Source organism: Lichenostomus cassidix, chromosome 10 (assembly GCF_008360975.1).
Source record: "Lichenostomus cassidix isolate B80296 chromosome 10, HeHo_3.0, whole genome shotgun sequence".
NCBI classification, from domain to species: Eukaryota; Metazoa; Chordata; class Aves; order Passeriformes; family Meliphagidae; genus Lichenostomus; species Lichenostomus cassidix.
This window is the reverse complement of record NC_139491.1, coordinates 8,802,652-8,820,893: the sequence shown is the minus strand read 5'-3', so window position 1 is coordinate 8,820,893 and position 18,242 is coordinate 8,802,652. Positions and strand designations below refer to the sequence as shown.

General features: G+C 39.6%; 1 long non-coding RNA gene across 2 annotated transcripts in view; it reads left to right on the top strand.

Annotated features, from left to right (window-relative positions):
* Positions 1-1,081: 1,081 nt before the first annotated feature.
* LOC146432675 (uncharacterized) overlaps positions 1,082-18,242 on the top strand; it is a 178,125-nt gene continuing 160,964 nt past the window's right edge. For both annotated transcript variants that reach the window (XR_014854289.1, XR_014854288.1), the window contains exon 1: positions 1,082-1,115. This is a non-coding gene — a long non-coding RNA (uncharacterized LOC146432675). The remainder of the gene's footprint in view (positions 1,116-18,242) is intronic.

Below are 18,242 nucleotides of genomic sequence, written 5' to 3'. Positions count from 1 at the left end.
GGTTTGAAAGCCCTTCCCACACCTGCATCCTGCCCTGTGTGATGGCAAACCAAAACCAGGCATTACAGGCCAGTTACACCTGGATGTGTGCAGAGAAGTGGCAAAGACTGAAAATATAGAGATTGTCTAGAGTACATCATGACAATTATCTTGACAACTGATATTTATCTTGAACTACCAAAAAGTATATGTCAAGGCCAGAGGAGTTTGAGGCTGTTTCACTGTAGTTTCACTTGGCTGTGTTATTCTTGTCCTGAAGTCTTTAAGTTCTATTTTGCACAGTGCTTACACTTTCTTAAACGATACCATTCAGTCTACCCCAGGAAGGTGCAGAGTTTGCCCACGAGAATTTGGCACACAGATACATGTTTAGCTCAGGAATCCAGTGTTACAGAAAAAGAGAGCAAAAAATGGAAGTCTTACTGAGAGGTGGGGAAACCAAGAACAGAGTGGTTTGCAGAAACACGAAGTCTGATTTTCACACTTGTCAACAGTAGCACAGAGAAAGTTAAAGCTTGGTGCTGGCTTATTATTTTTAATTAGTGTTGCATCTTCAAAACACTGTGACCTGCTTTTTGCTTTGCCACATATGTGTTTGTGATATGTAAGCTCTCTGCCTGTTTCTGTCATCTCTAAATTGTCTATATTCAGTATTCAGTGGTGCTGCAGGGCTGGACAGAGGTGTGGAGAGCAGGAGGAGGAAGAGGAGGCTGTGCTGCTTCCCAACTCCTCCCTCATGCTTGTAATTCCCATGTAAAACTGCTCCTCTTCCTACCTGTGCACACCTCACAGAGAGCACCTGGAGGTTAATTAATTGATGTTTGAGAACTGCTTGAAGCTCTTTGGAGGAAAGTGCAACTGAATATAAAATGATTAAATTAATTATTGGGTTGGTGTAATCCTCACAGAAGTGAGAAAGGATGATCACAGCCCATCTCTGCTTCCATGCTGACCCTCCCAGCCAGGTGAAGCACATTTTGCTCCCTGAGGAGGAGCAGGTGGTGCAGAGAGCGATGCTGACACAGCCCGAGCTATTTAACTCTCCTTAGGCTTTTTGGAGAGCATGGCTGCTGCAGGGAGGTGTGAAGGAGAGGCTCAGTCCTGCTGCTCACCAGGTATTTGTGTGCTAAAGATTCAACAAGGGCACAGTGGGGTTGGTGTTGTCTCTCCTCAGTTTTGATGAGAGCTGAAGGATGAGTGAGGTGTGTAGTGGGGTACAGCCTATGGCTCTCTGGTCTTTGGTACAGTGAATTAATCCTTTCTGCTCTACGAAAGGTGAGTCCTTGAGCTGTGGAGATAAAGACTTGTGGCATTTGTGCCCAAATTGTGGTATGAGGAGATGAGCTGTGAGTGCTCTCTGGGCCTTCTTGAAATGTAAAACTCCTTTGCTGTGGAAACTCTGTAATCAAAGAATATATTTGCTTAGAAAAATTATGTATGGGGAATGATCTGAGAAGTTGCCTGTTTGTCTGGTTACTCTAACTTTTTCTCTAGTTTACAAACTGATATTGACTGGGAAGCCATTGCAGAGATGAGTCTCTCTAAATCTTCACCCTGATAGTATAGAAACATTTCTATAGCCATATTTCTTCCTTAAAAACAAAGAAATTATGATTTTCAGGAAGGAAAGGATGAAATCAATACTACTGTGGTTCTAGTTCTCCATTTCTACAATACTAAAAATCCTATTGTGACTCTAGTATTAAGATTTTAGGAAAGCAAAAGCAGTGGCCTAATCAACCACCTGGATGTGATTTTGCTATCAGCAGACACAGGTGTATCCTGGTTGTTCTGATCAAACAGCCAGACAATAATGCTAATTAATCCAGGTTTGACTGTTACAACCTATGTGTTGTCCACCAGTTTTGAATGTGATGGAACTCTTGGATGTTTTTCAGATATCTGGAGCCAATAACTAAGGCAAGATTAAAAATTTGTTTTGTTTTTGCTTGTTGGTTTGGTTGTTTTTCTTTTTTTTTTTTGTTCTACTGTTTTTTTTTTTAATTACTTAATATGCTTGGGCAAAGGAAGGACATTCATTTATGGGTGCCTTTCTGGTTATATACTGTAACTGGGAAAACCTTTGCTATCTCCCAGAAGCAGCTGCAGCCTGTTAGTTACTGATCTCTGTGTGGCATTTGTACTCTGATCTCATGAGAAGCCATGTGCTGAATTCTGTATTACTTACTTGGTTTGAGCTTACATAACTGGAGTTTTGTGTGGAACTTCCCATTCCAAGGGGAAATGATACCACAACAGGATTTAATGAACTGTGTACCTGCAAGAGCAATATAGCTCCCAAAATGCTCAGGCTGCAGAATTGCTTGTCCTGTAAAAATGGCTTTGCATTAGTTTTGTTAATTTGAAGGCTATCAATGACCTCTCTGGTTCAGGATCAGCCCCTAATTACAGAAACAGTGATCTTAGCATGGCACTTGGAGACGTGCTGCCACCCTGTTGAGGAAAGAACCTTTGTGATGTTTGATTTTCAGTTCTGCTGGACAGTAGGATTAGCCCTTGACGTAAAGCTAAACAAGTGGCTCATTCATAATTTATTTAAATGAATGTTCATGGCTTGACCTGGATTGTTGGGGCTTGTACTGCAGATTCTCTCTCATTCCAAGAGTTTTCCAGCAATCTGCATCTGGCACTTAGGTCTGTGGAGCAATGCAGGGGGTGATGGTGATGGTTTGCCCCAGCAGTGCTGCAGCATTTATCTGGGAATGCCCCTTCTCCTGCAGGGGTGAGATGGATAACCCAGGGAAAAAACAGATGGAGCCTCATAGTGGACATATGAAGACATCAGAGATCTGAATGTGAGGGAAGAACTGCTCATTTGGATGCTCTTGTGGGACTTTCCTTGTGCCCTGGGAATAATGGGAGTCCTTTTTTCAAGATGATCTGAGGAATAAATATTGGGATTTCTTGTCTCTGTTAGAAAGTAACAGCAATGGCAAAGCTAATAAGGGGGAAAAAGAGATAAGCAAAGGTGAAATAGTGAGACAGGAGAAAAAAGTGGCTGAAAGACAAAAGGTGAAAAGGGGGAGAAAGGTATCAGATTTCTTTTGGCATTCATGTGCTCTGTATATAGAGTTTGAATATATTTTCCAGAAGAGGATTTCCCCTTGCATTTGCAATTCAAAGCTTCTAGCAAATTCCACTGTTTCCCTTGGCACTTCTTCACCCTCTGTGGATTTTCCAGTTCTGCTTTTTAGATGCAGTGCAATTGTCAATCTCTGCAGTTTTATTTTTCCCTGAAGTAATGTGGCTTAAGGTATATTGTGGCATTCCATAAGTTTTTGGTTCAAAACCCAAAAAGAGACCTTGTTCCCTTCTTCCTTTCCCTTTATAGTTTAATTTGTGGATGATCTTTAGGACTACCTGGATATTTGACAATGTCTGTCTTTCTCCACTTTACTCTCTTGCATGAGTAAGTGGATAAAAAGATTTGGGATTTTCTGTGCTATGGGTAGATGGTGATATGCAGCTTTCATACTCAAGTAAATTACCAGTAATAAGGTGGTTGGGCTATGCCCATAAAGAGAAATACTATCAAAGGGGATTATATACTTGGGATTGTAAGGAGAGAAATAGAGACTGGCTGAATTGCTGTCTTGGAAAAAAAAATACTTTTACCCCACATTGTAGCTAATTCCCTCTCTCCTGTATGTCTAGCCAAAATGTTCTTTTTGGCCAGTCGGTTTGAAATCCCATCAATAGGAGGATAACAAATGTTGTCTAACAGGGAAGAGTACAGATGGTAGTTTGCTTTATTTTCACTTCTCCTGATGTATAAAATTAATGATTTTTAACAGCATTTTGCTTTACATGCACGATGTTAACAAGCTGAAAACATTTCATATTTGTCAAAGCAGGACTGCAAAATAAAACTCTGATCACTAAAGCCTGGATATCTGGAGAGAATCTTTATGGTGGAGAGCAGAGAAGTAACTAACATGTGGCTCTTAAAAGCCCACATGCAGTGAAGATGTGTTAAGAAAGTGAAAATTGTTTCAACTTGCTCTGAGGTGAAGTAGGATCCTGCTAATGGATCCATTACAGACATGCAATAAGGTTTTTCCTAATCACTGCTGTGATGGGCTGGTGAAAGTATTTGGGATAAGCTGCAGTAATAGCTAATTGTATGTAGAGGCCCAGCAGCTCCACCAAAGGGTTTCAAAGGGCTGGATGGGAGAATTCAATTCACAAGAGGCTCCTTTCAGATCCTCTCCAGGTTTGGAGCTCCTTTCCTTTTAGTACACATTCTGGGAAAGCACTTTTATAATCCTCCTTTAGAGTTATTGCAGGCAAATGCGGTGATGGTTCAATGAAAAAGCATGAAAACAGTAATGGAATTTCTTTTCTTTTTTTCTTTTTTTTTTTTCTTTCTTTCTTTCCTAATAGGCCCTTTAGAAAGTCAGACCATATGTGTTAGAAGCCTTATTAACTAGAGGCCAGGTTTGGAAAGAGCTGTGGTAAATTACCAAGATGAATTTGAAAATAAACCTAGAAAGCACAGATTTGAGTTCTAAATTGGTACTCAAAAAAAAAAAAAAATCAGAGCTATAATTACTTGGTATCTTATGACATTTCAAATTTGGTATAATTCTTATAAGACTAAAACTTATTAGGCAGGAAAAAAATGCAAGAAAATTTTTAGAATGCTGCATATTTCACTTTGAAATTGCTGTCTTAGAAGAGAACTATAATTTTACATTCTCTGTATTTTAATGCATTTATTGCAGAAAGTGATTTTTTGTAGGTTATGTAAATGATCAACATGTGAAATACATAAAAGCATTAAATTGTTTTATGTAGCTGAAACTTAAAGGGAGCTAGAACTGGGAGTGGAGGGAGAAGGCATTATTTCTCCCTAAATGCAGAAGGACTATTTAGAAATAATTCTACAATATACTTGGTTGGCAGAATTTTCTGTGTTTATACTTATTCCTTGTAACAGGCATGTGCATTGTAGGGCTGTGGTTTGGGTTGGTTTTATTGTTTTTTTTTCTTAAAAGTACAAGTAGAAAAGATGAATAACTCTGAGAAATAACAGGCCAATCTCAGGAAGAGTTTCATGCCTAGCTCAAATAAAGGACTCTTTTCAGATAGGATCTGAATTTCCTGTGGATTAAAGGACTTTTGTCCCAAGGTCCCCAAAAACTGTAATTTTCACTTTTTCGTTCATCAGCTGGTCACTCTGTGGAAAAGAGAAGAGCTGTGAATTCTCTATTTAAATCAAATGGATGATATCATAACCTTGGGTGTAAATGTGGTGCATTTCAGAGAAGTGTGCACTGCATGTGCAGTGTGACTTTATCCTTTGAAGAGAACATATTTCTTGTTTCCCTCCCTAAACTGCTGTTAGTTACAGCATGGTCCAGCTGCTTGAAGCAATAACTTTTCTTTACTTTCCATCAACAACCTTTGCAGATTTGCCTGTGAACCTGAAAACTCTTTTGACAGAAAACCTGCACAGCAAAGTTTGCAGAACTGAAGTGCATCTTTAATAAAAACCTTTGTCTTTTGATTCATTACTGAATTAAATATTACTGAAACCTCTTGGTTTTTACTGAAACCTCTTGGAAATTGCCAAATTGACCATGTTTATGGAAAGTAAGCTGAGAATTGTCAAGAAGTATGAAAAATTTTGCATGTTTTGTGATTTCTCTTAGATATTATAAAATGCACATTATTTTATAACCTAGAAGAAAAACTACTTAAATTTTCCTTTTTTTTAATGCTAGTTTCTTGTGTTATAGTTTTTAAGTGGCTGCAGAAGGGCAATGTTGGCTGTGACATTAACTGTCCCAATAGGTCAATGTGAAGCAACTTTGTCCTGTTACAGGTACTTTGCATTTGGGACTTAGTTTTTCTAAATAATGATTAAGGATTAAGAATTTCAAATGTGTTTGCACATAAGGATTTTGAGGGGGGAAAAATACATAAATTGATAAGCATTTCTAAGATGGCAATAAATAGCTGCCATTTTTTTGCTAACTTTAGGTAGAAGAAGAGATTGGAAAAGGGCAACAGAGAACATGATACAAAGATAAAATACAAGTCTTTTTTTTTTTTGCCTTCTCTGAGGAATGCTACCTAAAAAAGCTTGGACTGGTAGCCTTCCAGGCTGAGAGGGACTCTGTCACTGTTTCACTCCATATGAAACAACAGCCTTATAATTATAAAGGATTCTTCTTTAGCATCCTTATCTTGGAGTATGTCTGAGTCCAAATATCCTAAATTACAGAAAATGACAGCCTTTCAGTGGATAAATTAATTTTAGGCATTTTTTTTACTACAATAAAAGGCAACGTTTATTTAGAAACATGTTTTTCCTTATCTTGATAGTTTACTGGTCATGCTAATTGAGCACAGCTCTGTTTCTTGTGGCATCACACAAATTAGTTAGAAATTCTGCTGTGAATTAACACAGATTTGGCTACAGATGGAATGGCAGGCAAGTCATCATCATTATTGTTTAAACCTATTAATGTTTACAACTGTCGTTTTAAATCAGATTTGTTTTTAAATAGGGTGATTGTGAGAATCTCTTTGTGTTTCAGAGATGAAAGAAAATAGCAAAGAGTCAGTTGTGGCATGATTAAAAAAAATTGCAATGTTGAATCTCTGCTCTAAGATTTCAGTGATGCTGGTGGAAAAAAGATTGCCTGTATGATTACTTGTGGTGGAATTATTAGTGTAAATCCCAGTAGTCCTTATTGCCTGAGCTGCTGGAAAAACTGGATGGATTGAGTTGTTCATTAGGTGTGGAATATAGGAAGCTGATAGTGTAAAAAGCCTTTGCTTTCTCAATTACTTCCAGCTTATCTTACACAGGACACTGATTATTGAGCTCCCAATTTAAGCTGTTTAGTCTGAATATCTACTCTTTTACTCCTTTCTAAATGTGACTGGATCCTGTTGTATCAATTCCTTTTCTTCAAGGAAAGTCTGATTATAAATGTGGGCTAAGGAGCATGTTTGAAGGCCGAGGCAAGCATTGGGAATTTGGGATTCTGAAGTCTCATGTGTTTTGCTGCTGGGGAGATAATGTCACATTTGGCAGCAGCTGAACATAGCAGGAAGTGAGGTTTGGCCTTGGCACAGATATCAGATGATGAAATTGTAGAAAGCCCCATCATTCTGAGCATTAAAATGTACACTGACTTCTGCACTTGAATTTTTTTTCATGGACTCAATAGAAATTTTACTCTGCGCTGGTCTTGTTTGTATTTTACAAGAAACAGATAAATGACTGTTGAAAAAATAAACAACCAAAAAATCCCCTAGGCTACAGCTCCCAAAGAGATTCTTAATTTCTGAAGAGGGGGTTTAATGAAGGGTAACAGTTTGTGTATGAAATGTATTTTTGCTTTCTAATTAGAGTTCCAGTTAAGTGGCAGAATTGTCATTTTTTGCCTACTGGGCAGCGCTTTGCTTATATGTTGGACACCACAGTTATTTTCCTTTTTTCAACTATGAAATTCCATCCTCTGAAGTGGAATATTGATGAAGTGAGAGGGATTACTCACAGATCAAGTGCATCTCAGCAAGCTGTCCATGCTTTTTATAAGCTTTTATTTGGGAGTGATTAGTGCCATGTCTGACAAACTAATGTAACTTGAAATCCCTTCTGTTCTTGACCCCAATCCTTGAGAGTTCATGGAAGGTACCTGTTGCAATTACTGTGTTTGTCATGCAGGCACATGCACATTTAGAAGAATTTCTGAGCACCGGTCAGCAAGTAAACAACTTCTGGTCTTGTCTGATTGCTGCCCCTAAAGAGGCTTATAAAGAAGAAAGCAATGAGGCTTCTGAGAAGCCTTGGTTGATTCAGAGCTTTATTTGTATAACAGCAATAAATGCAGGACTACCTCAAATTAGACACTTAATTAGTCATAGTCCTGGCATTTGAATCTTTAGGACAGGTTAAGGTCAGGCTTCAAAGGTGATGCATTTGGTAAATATAACTGCTGTTCAGTGTTAAAATGTCAGCAATGGAACATTGAAACACCAGGACAGGGTATTCTGGACTTGATGGGGATTAGCTACTACATATAGGCTACATGTGAATCCTTTCTTTTCATTATTTTAGGGAGCGAAGTCATGTTTGACAGTTTTGCTTCTGGAGGTTTTTTTTTCATGATGAAATCTCTAACATCTGCCATTCAACTTGTTTCTGCCTGGCCAAGAAATCGCTAGGAATTCTGCTATGTTAGAGTAGTTACATCACTGCAGAGGGAAGATTGCTGAACTTGCAAGCCTACTTGTTTCTGCTGTGCAAGCATTCAATATTTCACATGATAACTTTAATAAATTTCATGTTTCTGCTTAGAGAGATGAGCGTAATAATGAAACAGATACTTAAAAGTTATTTTTAGGGAGCATTTAACATGACCAGGGCATGTTTCAGGCAGGTTAGTGGGAGGTGAGAAGTTTGCAATGTCCTGAGGCATCCAGTTCTACTGATCTTTCATATGTGATTAACTTGCTGTTTCTAGATGTAAATCATGCCAAATAGCTGCTGGCTTTTTTTATATAAATTACACAGATGTAACAGGGCAGAATAAACTTGATAAGCTGTATGAAGGCAAAGAGCAAGTTGCTTGTGTTCTTCTCTTGGCTAATTGCTTCTATTCACTGGTTAGCAAGAGCTCTCCTGTCTTTTTAGCTGCTGTGAATTGCTTTGTGCATAAACAGCTCAAGCTCAAAGAATATTTCTTGTAAGAGGATGCAGCAAAACACTTGCATTCTTCATCCTGTTAATATTTATTTTTAAATTCAAGGCAGAATTTTGTCCTAGACTCTAACCATGGGGTTCCTTTTCTGAGAGGCAGTCTCGGCTGATGTGTGGATTCATGTTCTCACTCTTGAGATGGGGGAATAGGAAGAAGCAGAGTAGCAGGTAGCAATGTCAAACGACAAGCAGTTTAAGCAGGAGGGTGAGAAAATCTGGAGGAGAAATGGAGCTGCTGTGCTGCATCCTGCTGTGCAGGAAATGTGGTGCCACAGCAGTGAGTGTCCAAGTACAGCACCTTTCTGCAGCAGCCTTGCTGGGTGAGTGCTTTAGCCTGTGACCTTCCCCTGCCATTTCTGTGGAGGGGCACAGAAAGGGACAGAGGGGATGGGGCAGAAAGAAAGAGCTATTCTCTCTGGTATGGAAGTCTGTAATTATTTCCTTCCCCGTGATGGTGGTGTTTTTCTAAAGGTAGCTGCTCACCTCTGGGAAACAGAATTAAATGCCCAGCTTGGCTGTTTTCTGGAGGTGATCTTGGAGTGTATGGCAGCTCTGAGAGCAAGCACTGTGTGCTGAAGCTATTTAGTCATTATGTCCTGTAATCAGAGCTAATTGCCTTGGGTGCTGTAGTAGTGCCATGTGAACCTGGGTAAACACAAAGCAGCCTAATAGGACTTAAGTTAGTGTGAATAATTAAAACATAAGCAGAATGCATTCATGGCAACTTTCTAATTCTTCCACTCTGCCTTTTCACCTCTGTCTTGTTGCTCGGTGCCCTGAGCAGGGTGTCCCTGGCAGCACCTTGTCCTGTTTGCCTTCCCCTGCCTTGTGAGGTCAGCAGGAAATGGCAGCTGCTCCTCCTCATGGGACACCCAAAATGTCATGGGGGTGAGTGCTGCAAACCCTCTCAGGAGGTGGTTCTGGGAGTGCACTTGTGCAGGTGGCAAGCCATGGCTCTTTTCGGTACCCTGGGAACTCTATATGAGTTTTCTGATGCTTTCAGGCCTGCTCAGCAGTGATGTGAGGCAGGGGGACTGTGGCAGTTCTTGTGGCCACTGAGCAGCTGCCTTGGGACTGCAGTTAGCAGCTTCTACTTGTAGGAGTTTGCATCAGAAGTTGACCCTAAACATTCCATCAAAACCCAAGTGACAAGTTCTGCTCCATGGACAACAGTGAGGCTTTGCTTTGCTCTTCTCTGTTTTACTGCAGCCTCTTCCCTGTATCCTCTCTGGGACACAGGCATCAGTCCCAATTTCCAACCATTTTCAATTGTCAAAACAAATCTTGTCTGTATTTTTTTAAAACTCTTTGGTGTCCTTGTGTTACACAGGTTTTGTTTTGACTAGGATTCACATCACTTGGGTCTGAAAATTAATCTGAAAATAATTCAAGTCTGTGCCAGTTTGGTGAGTGTGTCTCACTGCTCTGTACCCCAGTACTGGTGTCCCAGTGATATTCAATATTCCTATGATTTATCTCGAGCTTTTGCTTGCTCTCTCTGAAACAGGGCACTTTTAGAAGGCACATCCCCCATTCTTTCAGTTTCCATTGTAATCTTCCTCCTCCATACTCCAATTCTGATTGGAAAAAGGAATTGAGCTTCACTGGTGTTGTTGTAGATGACATTTCAACAGCCAGCAAACTCAGCTCAAGGCATCGTGGTCTTTAAAGCCCCAGCACAAGGCAGTACATAGCACAGCCAGCAAGGTCAGCCCAAGAGTGAGCACTGACAGAGCTGAGGGGCTGGTGTGGGAGAAAACAGGGAAATTTAAAGGTGGCTGGAGCATGCATGTCTCTGCACAGGTCTCAAATGCTGTGTTTTCCTGCTGAAACATGTCTGGGGATTGGAATGTAGTGTGAATAAACAGTCTGATCTGTGTTACTTCTTAATGTGAACCACTTAGAGAGTGATCTTGGGGACAAACACACACTTGAATTCTTCCCTGTTGTACCTTTTAAATGAAGAAAAGTTTCCATGTTCTGCCCTCCTTTATCCCCAAGAACAAACTCAGGTGGAAAAATCTTCAGTTGCTGCAAAGTTCTATCACAGCCTTGTAAAACAAAACCCTAAGGCCCTTCTGTTATCATCTCATTAGAGGCTTAAATGAAAGGAAATTAAGAGTTAAGGTTGTATCTGGCTGAGTCATTGTCTCAGACTTACACACATGCAAGCAAATGTGGTCTACTATGTGTTTAAGTTTCAAATGCTCTGAGTGATTTAACAATTCAGTTCTTAATGGTATATAGGAAATACAACACTAAATATTTGCCATAAGAGTAACACAGCCAAGGAGGGTGGGTTGCAGTAACAGTTCTCTCACTAAGAAGATTTAATAATTATTTTAAACAGGAGTTCCTCTGGCTATGGTATAAGATGAGCCTCCAAGTGCAATGTGATAAAGAATAAATGGAGATGACCAACCCTTACAACCTCCTTTCAGGTAGTTGTAGGGAGTGATAAGGTCATCCCTGAGCCTCCTGTTTTCCTGCCAGTGTGTGTTAGGAGGATTTGTATTTAACCCTTGATTTTTAATCCAGTTCACTCAGACATGACAGTCTTAAGGAGTCTGATGTGCCTTTGGCTGTGTTTGTTTTAAGGAAAACGGGCATTTTGCTTGGGGTGCACTCACACACTGATTGTGTGTGGCAATTTCAGTTAAATTGAGATTATGCAAAATTGGCCCCTTTTTTTACAGCCTTATTGAGTTTCATGAGGTTCCTTGACAGAAAAGCTGGGAGTTGCCAGTATTCTGCTTTTCATTGCTGTTGGCCTGTACTTGGGGAATAATATGCTCATGAAAACTAGAAAGAAAACAGCCATCCCACACAATCATCACATCTCACAAACCGATCCTCCTGCAGTTTCCCATTATCTCCATGCACCCAGTTTTTACATTAAAAGCAGACAGATACTGCTGAGGAAGGGTGAAAAAACCTCAAAACCACAAGGATACCAACACTTGGAAGCTAAGACAGGCAAGTTCAGATTTGGCAGCCTGGTGTTTTAGGATACTCTGCACCCACCTTCTCCCACTTCTGTGCTCTTATACCTGGGAGTGTTGCCTGCAAAATAGGTGTTTGGGATTCCTGTTCCCCCTCCAAACTCCATCAGGAGAAATGCCTTTCCCTCTTCCCAGTACCTGCTCAGGAGGTGGGAAGCTGATGGGAATTTGTGTGTGCACTGCAGGGTGTCTGTGCTTCTATTTCTGACTGAGATCCTAGATGAATTATTAGAATTTATTGTGTAAGAAAGTGCAGATTACTTTGTGTGCAAATAAGACATGATCTGCCTTAATTAAATCCCAAGGACTGATTTATTAAAAAAAAACCCCCAAAATGCTGAAATTTGCAGGGTCATAGTCATAAGGAAAAAATGTGTGATTTGTTTAAAAAAAGCACACCAAACAAAACCCCAATTGTTTTCCCTAAATTGATTGCAAATGTGCAAGTATAAGTAACATTTGGGTTTCTTTAACAAACTCCCAAGTGATTCAGCAGTTGCCAAGGTAACAGTGCTACTTTTAATAACAATAAAGAAAGCATATAAAACTTCCACACTTCTCATTGTCTAAGATAATATTGCACTGATGCTGTAATAACATTATTAGTATGTACTTTCTTTTACTCATTGAGCAGCATGTCTGGTTCATAAATTGGTGTACAGTGGCATCCTCCATGGTGGGGTCTGGGCTGACTGGGGCTCCTGGATACTGCGTGAAGTGATGTGAAGAAATAACGAAGTATTTGGTTGCTCCAAATCTATTTCTTAGAATGACCTTCTTGATTTTTTTTTTTTTTTTGCTTTCTGAGGCTGTCATTGTAGCATGTAGTTCCCCTTAGCTGAATATTCCTGATCTCTTTAATGCAAAAGTATCAGTATAAGCAAATTCTGCAGATAGTTTGCAAGACTAAGCTATACCTCATAAAACTTTGAGAATAGTCTTTCATTATTCATGGGAAGATGTGCATTACTAAAGAAAATTCAGTTTTTAGTACTAAAATATTGTTGCTCTTGCATGTTTTAGAACCACCCTGTTTGAGTCTCAGTGGATGTTTTCTGTTGTTCCTTTCTCCCACCCCTGAAATTTGAGCTTCTGGTGAACTTTGGCAGAGAGCTCAGTGTGGTTACTCTGGGTATAAACCCCTAGGTCTGGGTGGATTATTTGCATTCTGAATACTTGACCTCAGGTTTCATTCTGAGTATGCACCTCTCTATCAAGATTTTGGCACTTCATGAATGAGAGAAAGCTGTTTCCCTGCTTATTTTTGCAGTAAAACCTGTGATTTTTGAAGATAATTTTTCTTCCAGTCTCTGTAGTTGTGGCAATGAGTCTTTTTAATGAGAAGCTTGAAAAAAAGATTCCAAAGTCCTTCACTGGGGTTGTGGACTTGGTTATTTTCTTTTTAAAAAACAACCCTCTTACAGCTTTTAAATATTTTAGTTTTGAGGAAATTGAACTGAAATTATATGAGTAATTATAGTCCACTGTGTGCCTCCATCTGGGGTTCTGGTTGCACTGGAGATACTAAAGGTTAATCTATGTCTCTAAAGGCAGGTAATTTAAAATAAAAAAAAAATCCAGCCAAACAAAACCCCTCTTGAGGTGAAGACATGAAATGTGGAAAGTGGAATCACTTGCCCATTTACAGCCTTTGCCAGTACTGACTCCCTGGACTGGTCACCTCTCACCAACACATAATGATAGCAGGGTAGCTTCACTGAAGGATTAGATGACAATTCCTGTCATCTACAGAAGTGTCAAGTTCAAAGCAATAATATATTTTTAAATCTAGGAGTTAGTGAGAATCATGGAATGCTCCCAGTATGTGTAAAAGTTTCTCCATTCCTTTAGAAAGAATGTTATTTCCAGCACATCTGCCATAGATGCTCACCTAAGGCCTCCAAACAGCCCTGCTGTGCACACAAGGCTCTGAAGCAGTGTGCTTGGCTCAGCTGGGGACATTCTGAAGGTCTTGAATTGCTCTTAGGGTAGGAGGGTAACTTGGGTCATCCAGGGCCCAGAGGAGGGACTGGCTTTGGATACACATCCTTAGATGTCATGAACACTTCTAGAGCTTACATGATGTCCAGGGACATCTCTTTGCCCTAATCAATGCTGCTGTGAGCAATGGAAGCTCTGTTATGTTACAAATGTAAGATCATTGATCTGTGTATGCTTTGGCTGTGCAACACAGGTTGTGTTTATTGTGCAGAGATAGGGTACTTTAGCATTGAAACTGAGTGTGTTTAAATTTGTATTTTTAACTTTGTCTGGTTGTTTTCATTACATGAAGTAAGAGGCTGCTTTATCTAATTTTGAGCATGTTTTATCCACGACAGCATCAGTTATTCAATATTTATCTTAGGTTAGCAATGTTCATAGAAAGAAACTTATCCTAGGGCAGAGAGTTTGCTGGAGACCTTTTAACCTTCTTTTTATTTGGCCAATATGCAGGAGTCTGTTCCAATTTGATTTGGTCACTCAGATTCATTTTTTCTTCCACAAAGATGCTTTGGGGCAGGGATTGTCTTTTTGGGGTTGTTTGCACAGTATCTAGGACAGTGTGGTCCCTGTCCCTTGTGGGACCATTTAAGCCAGGCTGTAAAGCAAAATAATGGGTTCCTGCAGTGGAGAAGCATAGCTCAGGAGCAGATTATTTACTTATTTCTAAAAAATTGTATTTCCAGACAGTTAAAGGGAGAGCAGAGCAGTGGTGACCATTAATAATGATGTGTTATAGCAACAGACTGGAGCAAGAGTATAACTGACACAATTTACTGCCTGAAATACAACAATGCCAATTTAAGCTGTGGACACCTCTGTTCTGTCAAAATTTATTTTTAGGATAAGTATATAGTGGGTTGTATTTTAAGAAGTGCAGAGCAGTGTTTTCTTCACTACAGGCTTTGTTCCTTAGGATTACAGTAGAGAGTGCTTGTGCTTTAAAAATAATCTCAACAAAACACTCTCTAAAACAAAAGCATATCACATTCTGCCTCTCTGTCCAGGCATGCATACACCAAAAGTGAAAATCTGACATTTCCAGATAAATTGGTTGTTTGTTAGTGGCCAAAGACTGATGTAACAGCAGACTGATGAATTCAAGATGTAATTTCCCCCGTCTTTATGACTTTAATGTGGCTGGCATTCATCCTTCTGTTATCTGGTTTTACCTCAGCACAAATATTATTGATAATATTCTGTCTGTTGGGTAGGTGTGTTAACACAATGAATTCTGTGTCTTGGTCCTGGCCTGCAGCGAAGAAGGAAAGTGTGTTTTAGGTTATTTTTTCCTTTGGCATTTATTGGTAAGGAAACAAGTATTTTAAATTGTCTGATTCTGCTTTGTCAAGGTGCAATTCCTGTGCTCAGCACTCACCTTCTGAACAAAGGCTTCATTCTTTTCCCTCCTTTGCTGCACACATCTGGGAGTTGATCTGCTGAGGAGGTGTCAGAGGGTGTTTTATCTGCTGATGTTTATGCTGGTGATCAGCACCCTGTCTGCCACGGGCAGACACTCCACATCTCACTTTGAAATGCAGTGCAGCGTCTGGACGCAATCAAGGGATGCTGGAAGGAAATGCTCACACCATGTCTTGGGGAAAATGGGGCTTGGAGGGCTAAGAGGAAGAGGATTAAATTGGTGTCAAATGGCTCTGAGTTTTACTTGGATTGATGGGTTTCTGCAGATTCATTAGTGGATGTGCTGCTATATTAAAACACAGGCCTGCCCAGCCTGGGATGGAAAAGCAGGAAATAGCCTAAATCCAGTTAAGGACTGAGTTATTGCCAATTTTTGTCCTTGCCTAATTAGGAGTAGCACTAGACTAGTAGCCTGGAATATACAGGCTAACGATGTGTTTGAGCCTTTCCTGTAAAACTTTATGCTCAGCAGGAAAAAAATAGTGGGAATTACTATTATTTTAAGTTATAGTTGGCTGTGAATGGAGCACTGATACTATTTAGATGTTTTATTACTGATGTAGTATCTTTCTTGAGTTCAAGAGAAACTTAAATGACATTTTGATCAAGTTTCAGTCAAAGGTTATGCTGTTTGGGACCAGAGCTGGAAGATACTCTCCCTTTATTTTTCATTATTTGCAAATGAAGTTTGCTACTCTCATAGCTCCTATTCACTGCTTTAGTTACGAGTACATTTTGTTTTCAATGTAAACTGCTTATTAACTGTTCTCGTTTTCTGTCCACACTTTTTGGTGGATGCTTTGTCCCTTGGCTCACAACATATGATTTTTTAATGGATGGATGGCAGAGATTTTTTTCTTTACTGCTAGATTATTGTTCTAAGTGATCAGTTACAATTAGATCATTCAAACCATGTTAACTTTAAATGAATGCTGCATCTTGTGTCATTGATATTTGTAGGACTCTCCTTGTTTGGAAATACTTCAAATTCCCTGTCACCACCTTACCAAATAGTAACAAAGAGCAGCACAAGCTAATGCTTGTATCATTGAAAACACTTGCTAACAATTGATTCTAGAGTTTGATCTGCTCTATCAAGCAAATCAAATTGTCAGAGATCAGCAGAAGGTAGTTGTTTTCATTATAAAAATTTCAAGCAGCCCTTAACCAACCTAAGGTGTTCTGTGCTGAAGATTTAAATGTAGTCATTAAATCTTGAAAGGGCTGATTATGAGACCAGCAACCCCTTTAACATAAAAAGCTAATTAGAAGACGGGATGAACTAGTCAAAGGGTCTAGATCTGTGCTGGGAGCAGGAAGTTGATGTAATTCAGCGTTCATGGTGTTGGAATATGGAAAGATGATGGTGCTGAGAGGTGCTTAGTATGTGTAGACAACAAACTACTTAAGGCTGCAAAGTATTCAGGAGCAAAGATAGGGTTGAAAAAAGAAGTGTCTAGCAAATTGAGATGTCTGAAGTTCGTCGCTGCTGTCACTGAGTGGTGTAGTCCTGTTTTTCAAGTTTTTTAGAAAATATTTTCTATGGTATGCCACACGTGGTCCTGCCAATTGCCTTAAAGAGAGCCTGTGACTGGAATATGTAGAGTTGTGAATTTTGTCTGATCATAAATCACTTCACTAAACATGGTGCAGTAGTTACTGATGAAGATCAAAGATATTTGGCAACTGCATGTTGTTTCTGCCAGTAGGTTTTTTTTGTAATATTATGAATTACCACTTTTAAAAAGTGGAAAAGGAATTAAGGAGATAACCCTTCCCAGTTATTCTCAGAACACCATTTTCTCTTTAACTTGGTAGTCATTTAAAAACCATTGTACAGAGATTTAAGGATGCAGCTTATCCAAGGAAATTGCTTAGAAGAACATTGTTTAGAAGAACATTGCTTTCAATTGCTTGAATATGGTGAAACTAGGTACCTGGAGATTTTTGTTACAAAAATGATCATGATTTGGGTAATACTGTTACTACTATTTGCTGTTAATGATTGAAAAGGCAGCTTTGAAACAGTGGTCTTTGGGAGTAGTACTGATCAGGCTTTGATTTATAACTGGGAGAAATAAAGCTCTGTAGTCCTGATATTCTCACATACAAGCAAACAGATTAATTCAAAGGAAGTCTGAGATTAAGAATGGAGAAGAAAATCGGATTTAAAAACATTTTATACTACTTACTCAGGAAATGGGAGCTATATGACCTTAGTATATGCCATGCAAGATAACTACATTTTCTGGCAAATAAGGTAATGTGGAAACAACATCTGTGGTGAGACTCTGCTGTTCTGGTGTCTTCTATAACTCCTACCTGCTATGGTCTCCCTTGCACTACTAGTAAAGTACTTGAATGCCAGTGCTGAACTTTAAGTAAATAAAAAAATAACAACCCCAGTGGAAGGCTGCCTTTTCTCCAATGGCCTCTCTGAGACCACTGAAGCCAGGAGGTCCTAAAAGGTATCTGAATTTGAGATGCCTCTGCTAGCTGTGATGGACAGATGTTTGACTTTGGCTCGGGATGGTTTCTCTAAGGAATGAATGGGCAAATGGTCTGGAAGGAGGGTAAAAAGTGATCTCTGAATGCAGTTACAGGAGAGGTTTTGGGACTGTGGCACTTGGTGGGTGAGGAGTGGCAGAAGAGGGCACTTGAGAGAGAGTTCATGCAGAGAGCAGGGATCCCCCAGCCAAGCCTCAGGCATAAGAGGAAAGGCTTTTTGAAGGATTAGAGTGTACTGGGGAGAACTTTCTTTGAAATGCAGGAAACAGCCTGAAAACTTTTTTTTTAACATTGTCACTTTAAAATTCAGTCTTGCTTTTTGGTGGAGTTTTGTGCTGATGACATGGAAAAATGTTGCATTGCTCGTTCTTTCTTGGTGTGACCCTTTGTGAAAATGTGTCTGTTTTTTATGGTGTGTGTTATCTTCTGCAAGCAGTGCTGTCAAGCCAGCTTGTCATGCTGTTAGGGAATTTTGGACTGGATGGTGGATCATACTGGTAATACTTCTGGCTCAAAATCCTTGGGATCTGACAGAACTGAAACATTTTCCTCTCCATTTTCCTGCTCAA